Source organism: Pleurodeles waltl, chromosome 9 (genome assembly GCF_031143425.1).
Source record: "Pleurodeles waltl isolate 20211129_DDA chromosome 9, aPleWal1.hap1.20221129, whole genome shotgun sequence".
NCBI lineage: Eukaryota > Metazoa > Chordata > Amphibia > Caudata > Salamandridae > Pleurodeles > Pleurodeles waltl.
Window position 1 is genome coordinate 1,147,572,734 of NC_090448.1, and position 14,794 is coordinate 1,147,587,527.

A 14,794-nucleotide genomic window follows, 5' to 3' on the forward strand; every position below is an offset into this window, starting at 1 on the left:
AACCTGCTGTTCATTCCCACCCTGGGCAAGCAGCGCACATCTCAAGTGCCTCCTCCTCAACACCCGCTCCCTTGTCAAACATGCCATCCAAGTCCCAGACATCATGCATGACCTCTATCCAGACTTCCTATTCGTCACAGAAACCTGGCTTAACCCATCGTTGGCCCCAAAAAAACAATGGCCACCCAACCGAATACAAAATCAAGAGACAAAAGAGAGCCAACGAACCAGAAGGCTGCATAGCCATCATCTGCTGAAGGGAAATCAACAGTACCATCACCTCAGTGAACACCGGCAGATGTCTGGAACACCTAGCATTCAAAATCATCACCTGGTGCACCCCAACTCTAGCAGGAGGACGTTTATACCACCTTCCACCAGACCTAACTTCACCTCCTTCCTTGCGGACCTTATTTGGATTGGCGGTTGGACTGGCATATTCCTAATTGGTATATTTAACTTGACTACAATGCCCTAGTATATATTACAAAGTGCACACTGAGCACACAAGTTAAATGCCACTAGTGTCCTGGAAAACCTATTGGGCCATCCACTACAGAGGTAGTGTAAATATCTCTTCAGCTTACCACTGTAGCCCAACATGCACTGCAACCAGTCAAAATAAAACCTTTTGACAGGCCAAAACCTCAATTTTATATACTAATAAATCACCCCCTATGTAGGCCTTGTAGCTCAAAAGGCAAGGTGCACGAAATTTAAATGGGGACATGTAGAAATGTAATATTGTCATGTTCATGCAAGCACACAGCCCAAAAAGATATTTACATTGGGGTAGACCTAGCTGTCTTATGTAGAAAACCAGAGTACAGATTAAAATATTAGTACTGTATTTCGGGAACGGGACCAGCTAGAACAATCATTCAACAACTCATTTTAATAGTTAATAAAAATCCAATTTAGTGGTGGAGTGGGACTTTAATAAATAAGGAAAAGTACCTTTTAGAAAGTTTTTTTTTACTCTCCGATATTCCTGAAGGCCACTTTGCATTACTTTCTAGCTTCTCCTAGCCAGTAATTAGACCTGAACAGGTGAGAAATGCCTCCGAGGAGAAAATAATAGGCTTAGCTGAATGTCCGAGACGACTCCTCTGAACTCCACAGAATATGCAAGATAAGGGCTGTGGGCATCCTTTCTGACAGTACAGTGTCAAATCCTGCTTTTCTGTCAAATTTTCCTTGACAGGTCTTCTGGATTTATATATAACACTTGAGACACATTTGAAAGGGGAGAGAACAGGGTGCCAAGACCATTCTTGTGGAACCACCCTTTTGTTGCTGCAGGTTTCTACTTTTGTTCTACTACTATTTCTGTCTCAGCATTTGTTGTGGGTACAGTGAATGCCTCCAACTGGATTTTAATGTTACATGAGGGAAGACACTAGGTTTACCATAGTCACTCCCCACACACCTCCTGCCCTCAGAGCCCAAGCAAGGTCAGTGTGGCCGAAAGACTTTCACCATAGTGAAAATGCCCAAAATCCCTTCAAGGGATCGCAGTGGAACATTTTACTCCGTTGTTTAAGGTGTGCCGAGGAAATCATTTCCACCACTAGCTAGTGCCTGGCATAAATGTGGCACCATCAGGTATCCACTTTAGAACACTTTCCTGCGCAAGATCAGAAGAGCACTGAACCAGCTGTCTGTGATCTGAGAGGAGCCCTAAAGGACTAGATCTGCTCCCTCTTGTACCCACCACAAATACGTGGACACTCAGGGTGGACATGGCAATTGTTTAAAGATAAAGAGCGCACTGATACGGTTTTTAGACTCTCTTGGGAATATTTACATGTTTACTGTTGCAGTCACAGAGGACTGCTTCTTCTGGATGAGGGAAACAATAACAAGGACAGATTAATTTAACAAATATCTTTTAAGTGGGCGTCTGCAGACTATTGACTTGCAGTGAGAATTACATGGTTTAACAGTACACCGTAGCAGGTTGGAAAGTAGATGTCAAGAGATCATAAGATTTTCAAGTTCAAATGTTGCCTTTGAAGTTTGAAAATTATGGATTCTCTCGTTGGGTCAACAACCCTCAACTCAAAGTCACAGAAGAAACAAATAAATCAGATAATTAATAGCATTACAAATATAGAAAAATTGGTTAAAATCGAGCTATATATCAGAAATCACTCCTTCACAAAGATTGCACCATTGTGGTTCGGAAGGCTCCCTTCTACCTATGTTTTAACGTTAACAAAAATAATGTGGTTAACACAGCTGCCTGACCGTAAATTTAAAAATAAAGGAAACTCAGTGAAACAGTGTGCTATTCATAACACAGCACTGGGCAGCCTCCACAGGAGTGACAGCACAATCCGCTGCTTTAGGTTCTAATCAGTCTTAAACCAAAGAGCATCTCTTCTCGGCTGCCTTACCATTGCAGAAAGAAATACCAACTTGTCTCAATGCTCTGTTGCCATGATACAGCACACTCCATTTACTCTTTTCTGTATTTCCACAGAAACTGTGCTAAAAGAAGCTTTGTTCCCCACAAGTAAGAAAAATAACCCTGAAAGTGATTCAAACCCGAAACTGGGAGGGCTTGGAGTTAGTCCTGCTCTGGTTCTCGTCTTCTCTTTTTCAGAAACTGGATCTTTGCCCTGCTATACTTTACAACAAAGACTTTAAGAATACGAGACAGGCGTAATACCATCTGACACGCGGACAGGTTAGATGCTCCTATACTTGAACATGAGCGATGGGCTATTAATCAGTCAATCATCGGATGTGTAAAGTACTTGCATGTCCACCATCCACGATAACAAAAAGAGAAAGAAACTCGAGAAAACTTGACATTTACACTTCCTGGCTCACCCGAACCTCAGTTTACTACTACGGTCTCCCAAACCACCTTACTAAATGCTCCTTCACTTATCCCACCCTTTTTATTCATCCAAAACCCCTTCTACTACTATGATCTCCCTAACCCCTTTCTCCAGACTCCTCCCTTCTCCGTCCCTCCTTTACTCATCCCTAGCCTCATCCTAGTACCATAAACTCCCAATTAACACTTCTGGATTCTTCACTCCTCTATCCCTCCGTTATTCTATTCAAACCTACTAACAAACTCACATATCCTCTGCTTAAATCAACTCAAACTAATACTGTACTCACATTTCCCAATACCAATCCACCACTAATCCTTTTGTGTTCCGGAGTAGAGTGCTACTCACCGAAAAGCACTTTGACGCCTCGTCAGAGATAGTAAGGGCTATATAAATACAATTACAATTACCTAGTATGCCAAAGCAACACAAAGTGAATGTCCTCCATCTTCTTTCAACTTTAGGAAACAGTGGTATGAAGGTTAGGTGCATGTTTCATTTCTTTGTGGCGGATCAGACGAGGTGCCTTGGCACAGGTGTTGGTGATATTGGTGGTGTGTGTGTTTGTTGTAAAGCTGTGTGAACAAGAACCACCATAGACGTGAAGTGAAGCCTCCTGTACTCTTCTGAAATCACTTTGGGTTTGAGGTCACAGCTCCCTCGTTCTTTCAACAGTGCTGATTATGGAGCCTCGTCACCTCATCAGTTCCTCGTACCTACTTTAAACAGTTTTGCCTGAGAGGCATGGTTTGAAATAGTGCTATTTCACAGAACTGGCAGCATCATGAAATAATTACATCAGAATGATGATCCAGTTTATCTGCACCGAGTGGACTGAAATGTCAACAAATTCTGGATTAACTAAACATTTTAACTTAATATGGGTTTGCCTATTTTTGGCTGATCTACTGTCTATTTTAAACAAGGACTAGCAAAGAGAGCAGGTCTCTCCTTTTGACTTTGCCAATGGGGATCTACTGCCTTTGCCAATGCTTTTTGCTGATGCTATTTAGCACGAATGGCAATCCATTCAGTATATGGAACCGTTGCCCTGAAGGCAGCCACCTCTATTTCCTACATCCACTGAATGAGCACCTCTTCAGAGATCTGGAAGTATTTTTATTTACTCCATATCAATACTCCATGGTGAAAGTGTGTGTGTTGAGGAGGTGTAGAGATGTTAAAGTGAGAAAATAAGTGTACAGCAAGTATAAGGCTTAACGCACCCCTCTGGAGACACCTAAGGGGGTATTTGCTAGTCGCAGAATGAGTAACCAGCAGCCGATCTGAACAGCATCATAAAAAAAAAAAAAATAAAAAAAAAAGATGGTGCATACGCATGCCTGTGTATCACGCAAGATGCACACTTGTGCATCATAACGCTATTTGGCCCCAGCATCATGGCACACGCAAGTGCAATGGCAGAGCACCAATTCTGCTTTTTATTTCCATTTAAATATACTATTCCAAAACGGCAGACATCCATCTTGGAGTGGTAATTTCTTTTTAGAAAACAGCACCCTGGCAGAAAATAACAGTTGGCAGGCTCTCTGGGAAAAAAAAGCATTTTTTTTTTTTTAAAACAAACGCTGAAAGGTGAGAGCCATTGTGGAATAGATGTGAGAGATAAGTGCCGATGAGATGGGTGGGGTGGTTTAGAATAAAAAGGGTGATATAAAAACTGAGCGTAACACGCAGAGCAGGAGGGCTGGGGATTTGAGTTGGGGAGAGAACAAGAAAACACATGCACTCCCAAGGAGAGCAGAAGAATAAAGAAAAAAGTAGTTCCCTTAATGTAACTAGTGGAAGGATTTAAGTCCTCCAAACAAAAGGATCGTAAAGAAACTATGCTCCATGGGAGGGATAAACAGGAGAGGAAAGAAAGCCACTGAATAAGAAGCAGGCAAATTAGACTGACAAGAAAGCCAACCAATGGTAAGCAGTGGGTGAGATTTATGCCCACTCTAAGTACTGGTATGGCCTACAACAGATTAAAGGTGTCTGCAGAGGATAGTTAACTTGCTTTTGTTAACCAACATGTTGCATTCACAATGTTTTAGATTGTAAAATAAATCACTGTCTACATATGCAAAAACATAATGATTTGAGCCTATTCTTCAAAAGCCATTTCGGGTCCATGTAAAACAGGTTTATTGAATACTGAGCCCATTTTTTGAATGACTTCGAATTAATATTTTCGGAGTGATTTACCATACAGAATAACTTTTTTCTGTGATGTATTTGTACTGAGATTCTCCTAGGGATATTGTATTGCACTGCCTCTTGTAAAATCATGTCATTTATGCATGTCAACATCGGTCCAAGAGGGCTCCGATCCATGACGCGCTTTCAGGACAGACTATGTAAACAGGACCTATATAAATTTAAACGATGTAATTTTATCTCTTGAGTTTTCAGAAAATGAGGTAAGGATTCAGGTCTCCTGGATTCATTTACAGCAAACACTCCAACAATTACAAGACGTCACTAGATCACAGTTTTTGTTTTATTACACATCTTGTCTGCACATAGGAAGAGCTACAGCACCGGCCTCATGAACACCCTCCACGGACTGCACCAAATATTTGCTTTGTATCGCTCCCACTTTTTTTTGTTTTTAACAGCAGTTTTGATGCGATTTGCTGAGTGCAACCTTTAATGCTTTGGTTAAGAGTATAGACAAATCCTGAAGCTCATTTATGCAGATCTGTGATCAGGGCCTGTCTGTCATTGACGCGCTCTGTGGCTATCCCTTGAATCAGATATGTGAATCTTATGTTCTCGCGCCTTGGGGTAAAGGAATATTTCCAGGATCTCACCTCCTTGTCGGGGAGGCTATACAGAGAACTAAGGATCTGTATTTGCACTTCAATTATAATTCGGATTTAACAGGTAACATGTCTGGGGCCCGGGAGCGTTCGTCTTTAAAGCCCCTATTTCCGAAGTTATATCTCAGTATGACTACTTCCGAACAGCATAGGTTTTTACTTACTAGATTTCGTTTGAAATCCATACATTTTTTATTGGCATTTCCTACTCAAGGCACCTGGTTCAAGAAACTGCCTCCATGCTGCTGTGATGGTAGATCGCATCAAAGCACCTTTATCTTTTTTTAAAATCTCTACAGAGCCCCCAGAAGAAGGTTTTTACGCCCAGCCCTTCTTATCTCGGGCATTAGACGTAGTTATCCTGCCTTTCTTTATTTACAGGATTGGACAGCGAGGAGGTAATAGAGGCGGCACTACATTTTATTAATGCTGCTATTCAAATTCGTAATCATTATTAATTCTTTTTTAATCAGTTTTTTTATATCTGATATTGTTATTTACCTCTATTTATTAAGTTTTTCACCATGATTATGATGTTTGTAATCAACAGTGTCTTTTATGGCTCTTTTGAGCCGAATAAAGTATCTTTGATCTCTCTTGATGTCACTTATGCATGTCAACATCGGTCCAAGAGGGCTCCGATCCATGCTGCGCTTTCAGGACAGACTATGTAAACAGGACCTATATAAATTTATAACAATAAACTACACACATACTCTTTAAACCTGTTTAATGTATATTTACTCATGGTTTAAATATGTATATGTATGTACATGTGTGCGTATGTGTGTATTCATGTGTATGTGTGTGTGTGTGTGTGTGTATATATATATTTGTTATTCTATGCTTAACATGTTCATAGGTCATTGCATAGCTCCTAGATAAGTTGTTATATATTAGATACTTATGAATCCCTGCTCTCATTTTATATCACACTGTCTGCCCATCACCATATGTCATGTCTCTATCAATCTCCATTCCCATTCTGACTCATCCCTAATCCATTCTACTACTTTAATCTCCTAAATAACCCTGCCTAAGCTCTTCCCTCCTCTTCCACATCTAACTCACCCAAACCTCACTTTACTACCATGATCTCCCAAACAACCCTACTAAATTCTTCCTCATTTATCTCACCCTGCTACTATGATCTCCCCAACCCTTTCCACAGACTCTTCCCTCCTCCATCCCCCCTTTACTCATCCCAAACCTAAATCCTATTACCATAAACTCCCAATTAACACTTCTGGATTCTTCCCTCCTCCACCCCTCCATTACTCCAGTCAATCCAACTAACAAACTCACATATCCGCAGCTCAAATTAACTCATAATAATACTAAAACTGTACTCATATTTCCCTATACTAATCCACCACTAATTCCTTTTGGGCTCCGGAGTAGCATGCTACTTGCCGAAAAGCGCTTCGACGCCTCGTCAGGGGTAGTAAGCGCTATATAAATACTATTACAATACAATACAATACAACAATTTAATTTTATCTCTCCTGAATTCTCAGAAAATGAGGTAAGGATTCAGGCCTCATGAACACCCTGCATGGACTGCACCAGATACTTGCCTTGTATCGCTCCCACATTTTTTTTTTTTACAGCAATTTTTATGCTGTTTGCTAGGTTTGTGAGTTATGTACATCTACATATGGACAGTGATCTTTTATGGCGAGTATGCTGTCTTGACTTTGGAACTGGGATACCAGGTTCTCGTCTTGGCATCTGCTCAACATTCTGTGATTCTGGACAAATCACTTTCTTTCCCCACCATGAAATAAAAATGTGCATTGCAATATGAAGCCCAACTAAAGCACTCAAAAGCTTGGGCCAACTTTGCACAACAAAAAACTGCACAGAAAAAAAAAAAAAACTATGAGAAAACAGCCCCCCGCCCCCAACGATTAAGTATGCACACCCTGTATAGTGTGAGCATCAAATATTTCGAGTTAGTTATTGGTCTGCCCTAGCCCTTACCCCACAACTACAGTGGTCATTGTTCTTCTACGATTTAGACTTCACCATCAATTATTGCCCAGGGCATAAATACTTCTTAAATACTTCTTAAGAAGGCCTTATTAGAAACATGTCTTAGGAAAGCTGCAGATTTTGTGTGCTTTGGCTGAGTCCTCAGGCCCCCTAGACATGCTTAACCTTCCCATGAAACAAATCTTGCAGAAAGCTGGGGGACTGACTGAGGATTGCAAAGAAATTATTTGGGTCTTTACCTCCCAGCAAGCTGCTGTCAGCTTGTGAACACCTCCTATAAAGCCTCTCTACAGGATACTGGTGTTTGTACTCTTCTGCCCGCAGCATGCCAGAGGTGAAAGGAAACTTCAGGGAGATGCGTTTTCTTGTTTCCCCTGACCACTCCGAGCCACACTTTTGAACATTTATTGTAACTCACAGCAAAATGGCCAAGAGGTAAGTGTGCTAAGACACAATGCGTGCTGTGGAGAGCTAGAATGACTTGTGCACCTCGATTTATTCCATTCTAGTAAAATGGAGCATTCACTTAAAGCCTGCAGACTAACCAAGAGTGACAGCAATAAAATAACACATCGGGTACACTATGAAAGACTACAAGAATCTAACCAGTTTGTCTCAGCACTTTGTCACTTGCGTCCTCATAGGATTCCAAAAAGCCGGCTCATGTCTAGACGTGAACTCTATTTTAGGGAAAGCAGGCACTCTGCAGCGACTGGAAACTATCAGACCCATGAGGAAGCCAAATAAATATTTATAAAATTATGTTTTACACCGGGGTCTCCAACCTTATCTGTATGTGAGAGCTACTTCTGATCACTGAAAATCATTGTAAGCTACCGAAAGCTACACAACTCCAACATTATTATCAGACACCCCCATTCCAGGCTTCCTGGGCTTTATTCCTGTTGTGAATAGAGCTAGCTACTATGGTTTGAACAAAATACATTAACTAGGGGCACTACGACAGGGAGGCCATGTGTGTCAGTGAGAGTGGAGTTTGTGGATGTTGAACATGTGTTCATATGAATGGTATATATGTGTTTGGGTAACTGAGAGCCTGTGTCATATGTACCTTTGGCACAGGACATATCTTTTGCCATATGTGGCCAAGTTACATGTATAACACAAACATACAACCATTTTTATTTATTTTAAATGGGAGAAATTTAAATTGCAAAAATGTTCATAATGTAGAACATTTTTCTGCACTTTAAATTTCTCTCATTTAAAAAAATGACAGCATTTTTCAGTTATAAATATGCATAGTCTTCTACTTGCTACTGGCAGCAAGAGGCCCTCTGTTTGTAAATGAAACACTTTGAAAAAAAGAACTGAGAAAATTAAAATGAAAAGTTAATTTAGTCATAAGGTAACTCTTCATCTTAATTTTCTCAGATTTAAAAGCATTGAGGCATCATTTTTTCTTGTCTCCAATACTGAGTTGACAGGGACTTTTATTTAAGAGTTAAATACCTTAGTGCTTCAATTCTTCACCTCTGTGCCTCATCCTGGGTCATAAAATGGACTCCGGCACTGCTCCTTATCAGGCTTTGCTATCTATACCCTGATAATGTAAAATAAATGCTTCCTTCCCTTAACTTTAAATGGAAAAATGTGATCCTGTTCCTATTTTAAAAGTGAACACAAGACTGTGAGCTACTGTGAAGGGGCCTGGGAGCAACTGGTAGCTTGCGATCCACTGGTTGGAGACACCGGTTTTACACTATACATCCGTAACAATTTCAAGAACAAAAATTGTGTATATGAAAACACTTCTAAAACACCCCTCATATGAGAAGGAACCAAAAATATGTTATTGGACTGTAACAAAATACTTATTCAAGTGCTGAAAAGCCCTCACAAGTTCAAAGCCCCTTCATTGAGGAGGTAGCACCCATAGCCCGGCTTCCTTCCTTCTTCCTCAAAAGGTGTGAAGGACCACAACGAAGACCCGAACCAGTGTTACTCTCCCTCTGACCACAACCTCTGTTCAATGGATTAAGAAATGGAATTGTGAGGCAAGGCTGAGCACCAGTTGGTGAGTTCCATGGCTCCTTCCCTAGGTCCCTCTCCTCATGCCCAGGGGAAAAAAGAGTGACAAGCAAGCCCATGGGCTACAAAGCCCTTCATCTTAAGAACACTCAGTGTTGTCACTTTCATCACTACCAGTCCTGTATCCACCTTGTGATCCCAGATCTTAGTCTGCTAGCACCAAGATAGTTGTCAATGACATCTCTCAGAGACAGCAGAGTGTCAACAAGAGGACACAGACCTTCATGTTGTGAAACATACAAGAAAACAGAGCCTAGCCCAGTCCACAACAAGCTTTATCAGCTCAGTGGAGTCTGTTGTGCTGCCTGCAGAACTACAACTTTACGCACCAGATTGAAATCATTGGCCTTTGGTTTCCCGACCAGACACAAACACGACAACCCACTGGGGACTGTTAGATGTTTTCTAATCACCACTGCAAGACACACTGTAGGAAGTTGGCTCTGTATGTACTATCTCAAAGTGAGAGATAGTGTGCACAGAGTCCAAGGGTTCCCCTTAGAGGTTGATAGTGGCAAAATTAGATGATACCAATGCTCTATTTTGTGATAGTGTGGTTGAGCACTAGGGTAGTGTTAAGCATTTGTTGTACACACACAGGCAATAAATGAGGAACACACACTCAAAGACTTAACTCCAGGCCAATAGGTTTTTATATAGAAAAATATATTTTCTTATTTTATTTTTAGAACCACAATATTCAAATTTGAGGTAAGTACATAAAATGCAAGGTACTTCACACAGGTAAGTATAAAACTTTGATTTAACACAGTAGTACACACAGTTTTGGTTAAAATGGCAAATAGCTATTTTAAAAGTGGACACTACAAAAATCAACAGTTCCTAGGGGAGGTAAGTTTAGGTTAATTTCTCAAGTAAGTAAAGCACTTACACAGTCAGTCTCCTGGGCATAGGCAGCCCACCGTTGAGGGTTTAAGGCAACCCCAAAGCCACAGCACCAGCGAAACGGGGCCAGTCAGGTACAGAGGTCAAAGGAGGGCCCAAAACACATGGGCGCCTATGGAGAACAGGGGTGCTCCGATTCCAGTCTGCTAGCAGGTAAGTACCTGCGACCTCGGAGAGCAGACCAGTGGGGTTTTGGAGAGCACTGGGGAGGACACACACAAGCACACAAAACACAACCTCAGTAGCACAGGGGCGGCCGGGTGCAGTGTGCAAAGTAGGTGTCGGGTTTGCTGTAGAAATCAATGGAGGGACCCGGGGTCACTCTGGCGATGCAGGCAGGGCACGGGGGGGCTTTTAGGGCCAGCCACCGACTGGGCTAGGATGAGGGCCGCCTGCTGGTCACTCCTGCACTGGTAGGTGGTTCCTCTCGGTCCTGGGGGCTGCGGGTGAAGTGCTTGGTCCAGGCGTCGGGTTCCTTTGTTACCAGGCAGTCGCGGCCAGGGGGAGCCTCTGGATTCTCTCTGCAGATGTCGCTGTGGGGGTGCAGGGGGGTCGACTCAGGGTGTCCACATCGTTGGAGTCATCTGGGAGTCCTCTCTGGAGTGTTTGTTGTCCTGAACTAGAGCCGGGGGCGACAGGTGCAGAGTGTGAAGACTCACGCTTCTGGTGGGAAGTGAGAGTCTCTTTAAAGTTGCTTCTTTGTTGCTATTTTGTTGCTGTTTCTGGATAGAGCCGCTGTCCTCGGGAGTCACTTGGTCCTTTAGGTGCAGGTCAGTCCTCAGAGGTCGCTGGTCCCGCTGGATGCGTCGCTGTGCAGGTTCTTTGAGTCTGGAGACAGGCCGATAGGGCTTGGGCCAAGTCAGTTGGTGTCTCCGTCGTCTCTACAGGGCTTTCAGGTCAGCAGTCCTTCTTGTTATTGTAGGTTTCAGGAATCTGATTTCCTGGGTTCAGGGTCGCCCCTGAATACTGAATTTAGGAGTGTGTTTAGGTCTGGGGGGCAGTAGCCAATGTCTACTGCCCAGGAGGATGGCTACACCTGCTCTGTGACTCCTCCCTGAGGGGAGGGGGCACATCCCTATTGGGGGAATCCCCAAAACCAAGATGGAGGATTTCTTAAGGCAGGGGTCACCTCAGCTCAGGACACCTTAGAGGCTGTCCTGACTGGTGGGTGACTCCTCTTTGTTTTTCTCATTATCTCCTCTGGACTTGCCGCCAAAAGTGGGGGCTGTGTCCGGAGGGGCGTCCATCTCCACTAGCTGGGATGCGCTGGGGCACTGTAACCACAGGCATGAGCCTTTGAGGCTCACCACCAGGTGTTACAGTTCCTGCAGGGGAAGGTGAGAAGCACCTCCACCCAGTGCAGGCTTTGTTCCTGGCCACAGAGTGATAAAGGCACTCACCCCATGTGGCCAGAAACTCGTCTGGTTGTGGCAGGAACTAGTCAGCCTAACTCTAGGAATCGGACTGGAATACGGGGGCATCTCTAAGATGCCCTCTGTGTACATTTTTCAATAAATCCCACACTGGCATCAGTGTGCATTTATTGTGCTGAGAAGTTTGATACCAAACTTTCCAGATTTCAGTGTAGCCATTATGGAACTGTGGAGTTCGTGATTGACAGACTCCCAGACCATATACTCTTTATGGCTACCCTGCACTTACAATGTCTAAGGTTTGGCTTAGACACTGTAGGGGCATAGTGCTCATGCAACTATGCCCTCATCTGTGGTATAGTGCACCCTGCCTTAGGGCTGTAAGGCCTGCTAGAGGGGTGACTTACCTATGCCACAAGCAGTGGGTTGTGGGCATGGCACTCTGAGGGGAGTGCCATGTCAAGTTAGTCTTTCTCCCCACCAGCACACACAAGCCGTGAGGCAGTGTGCATTTGCTGAGTGAGGGGTCCCCAGGGTGGCATAATACATGATACAGCCCTTAGAGACCTTCCCTGGACACAGGGCCCCTGGTACCAGTTACAAGGGACTTATCTGTGTGCCAGGGCTGTGCCAATTGTGGGAACAAAAGGTACAGTTTAGGGAAAGAACACTGGTGCTGGGGCCGGGTTAGCAGGGTCCCAGCACACTTTCAATCATAACTGGCATCAACAAAAGGCAAAACATTAGGGGGTAACCGTGCCCAGGAGGCATTTCCCTACACACACCAATGAAGTCTTAGTGTCTCCCTCCTTGTTCTGCACCATACGTATCATAATATTTCTGTCCCAACACTCTCAGAGTAACTCAGTTATACCACTTGACAGATGACAAACCTAACATTTTCCACAGTAGGTGTACACCTACCCCTTGACATCTGAAAAAGAGGCAGCACTCAGAAAGGTGCCTCGGTGTACAGCAAGAATGTTCAAAAGTTTCAAGAATTGTAATCTGTCCTTAGAAGTATTGTGCCTGTAAATTTCTCCAACAAACTGTAACTCATAGCTATGCAGGGTTACGGAGAGGTGCCAGAAATTATCTTAATACATTATATATTGTGCATTCCCTTCATATTCAGTAAAACCCATCAGTGACACCATTCTGTACCAGCTAGGATAGCCAGGGGTTTGTTCACTCCATATATTTCCAGAGTTGGCTGTGTGCAGTACACCAGCACTGAGCAGGAATACGTTTTTAAATTGGTAGTTTGGAGGATTAAACATTTGTTGTGGGCAGAGATCTGTAGAAATTCCCCATGTCAAAGGTCTATGTCAGTGGTTCACAACCTTTTGACTTCCGTGGACCCCGACTTTATCATTACTAGAGCCCGGGGACCCCCATAGAATCTTTATTGGAATCCGGGCACCCCAACTGACTAATTACTGAAATCTGGGAACCTAATCTGTTAACATTATTTAATTTTCTAAGCAGTCGCGGACCCCCAGTGGTCCTGGGACCACAGTTTGGGAACCACTGGTCTACAATGTAGCATTCTTTACAGGGCTGACTCAAACGTTTAACCTGCCTGGAATTGGGGCAGAGTAGTTATTTAGTAAACTTAGTAGTACAACAAATGTATTCGCTTTTTAAACACAGATATAGCTATTAACTGGTATTGTTGTTGTTTTTCTGTTTTGTTCAGTGTGGTAAAATCATGTTAGATTTTTCTTCTCTCCTTGGATGTACTTTGTGAATCCGGATGAAAGGTCTTCATTTGTGACCCATTTACATACTGAGCGTGACATTTCAGCACATTACCTTCTGGTACATACATTTTAGATGTAACTTAGAAGGACACATCTGTAGAACATTTAGGAAGGCCCTGGATTTTGCCCATGGGCCGAGTAGAATTTTTTATTCCACGCAAGTGTTGTCTTTCTGGCCACAAAGTGTGCCAAAATTCCTGTGATTCAGGGTCATATTGGCTCTGAATTGGCTAATACTCAAATTATTCTCTTTTCTCAGCCAAAACGTTAACTTTAGTAGTACTGGGTAAGGTCTCTTCTAGCCCTTGCTTTAAATATACTTCGCTCACAGTTAATAGAGGGTGGAACAACAAACACAGCCAAATGCCAGTTTGATAAATGGAAAGTTGAAAGTCTAAAACCAGCAACACGTTCAACTCTTACAAGGCTAGTGGGTATTAAGATACAAAGATACATCACTGAAGTAAATTAATAACCTCACCATCTTGAAGACCGTCAAGAAAGGAATCACCACTGAATCCTGGGATACATGCAGATAAAACATGATCCCACCCACTGACCACCATTACACACATCATTCCTTTTTCCTTATATGACAGAAGCCTGGACAGGCAGGAGGGACTGGAAACACCCATGTGCGATACAATTCCTTAAGCAGGTTTGCAGGATCTCGCTTAAAGACCTGAAAGAGTCTAAAACCTCTGAGGGTTAGACAATTTAAGGAACACATTTCAAGTGCTGTGGCAGAGAGCTGCCAAACTGATGGTTTGTATTTTATCAAAAGGAAAGGAAATGATATAGGCGTGGCTCCAAAGTTAGAGTATACCTGTAACCTAGTACATTTACTACAAGTTGGAGATTTACGTAATCCAGGTTGAACAACTTGGCTTCTACAAAGACAAAGGACCTTTAAAGTTTCTAATCCTCAAATCCAGGACTCTAACTCTGCTATTGTATTTTACCAACAGCAGCTGTTAGCCTATAGAATGTCAAGAACTGTAATTATGGGATCAGGAAAAGAATGTCAG

General features: G+C 42.8%; 1 protein-coding gene across 1 annotated transcript in view; it reads right to left on the reverse strand.

Moving 5' to 3' along the window:
• DCAF5 (DDB1 and CUL4 associated factor 5) overlaps positions 1-14,794 on the reverse strand; it is a 231,457-nt gene that overhangs the window by 154,002 nt on the left and 62,661 nt on the right. The window lies entirely within an intron of this gene.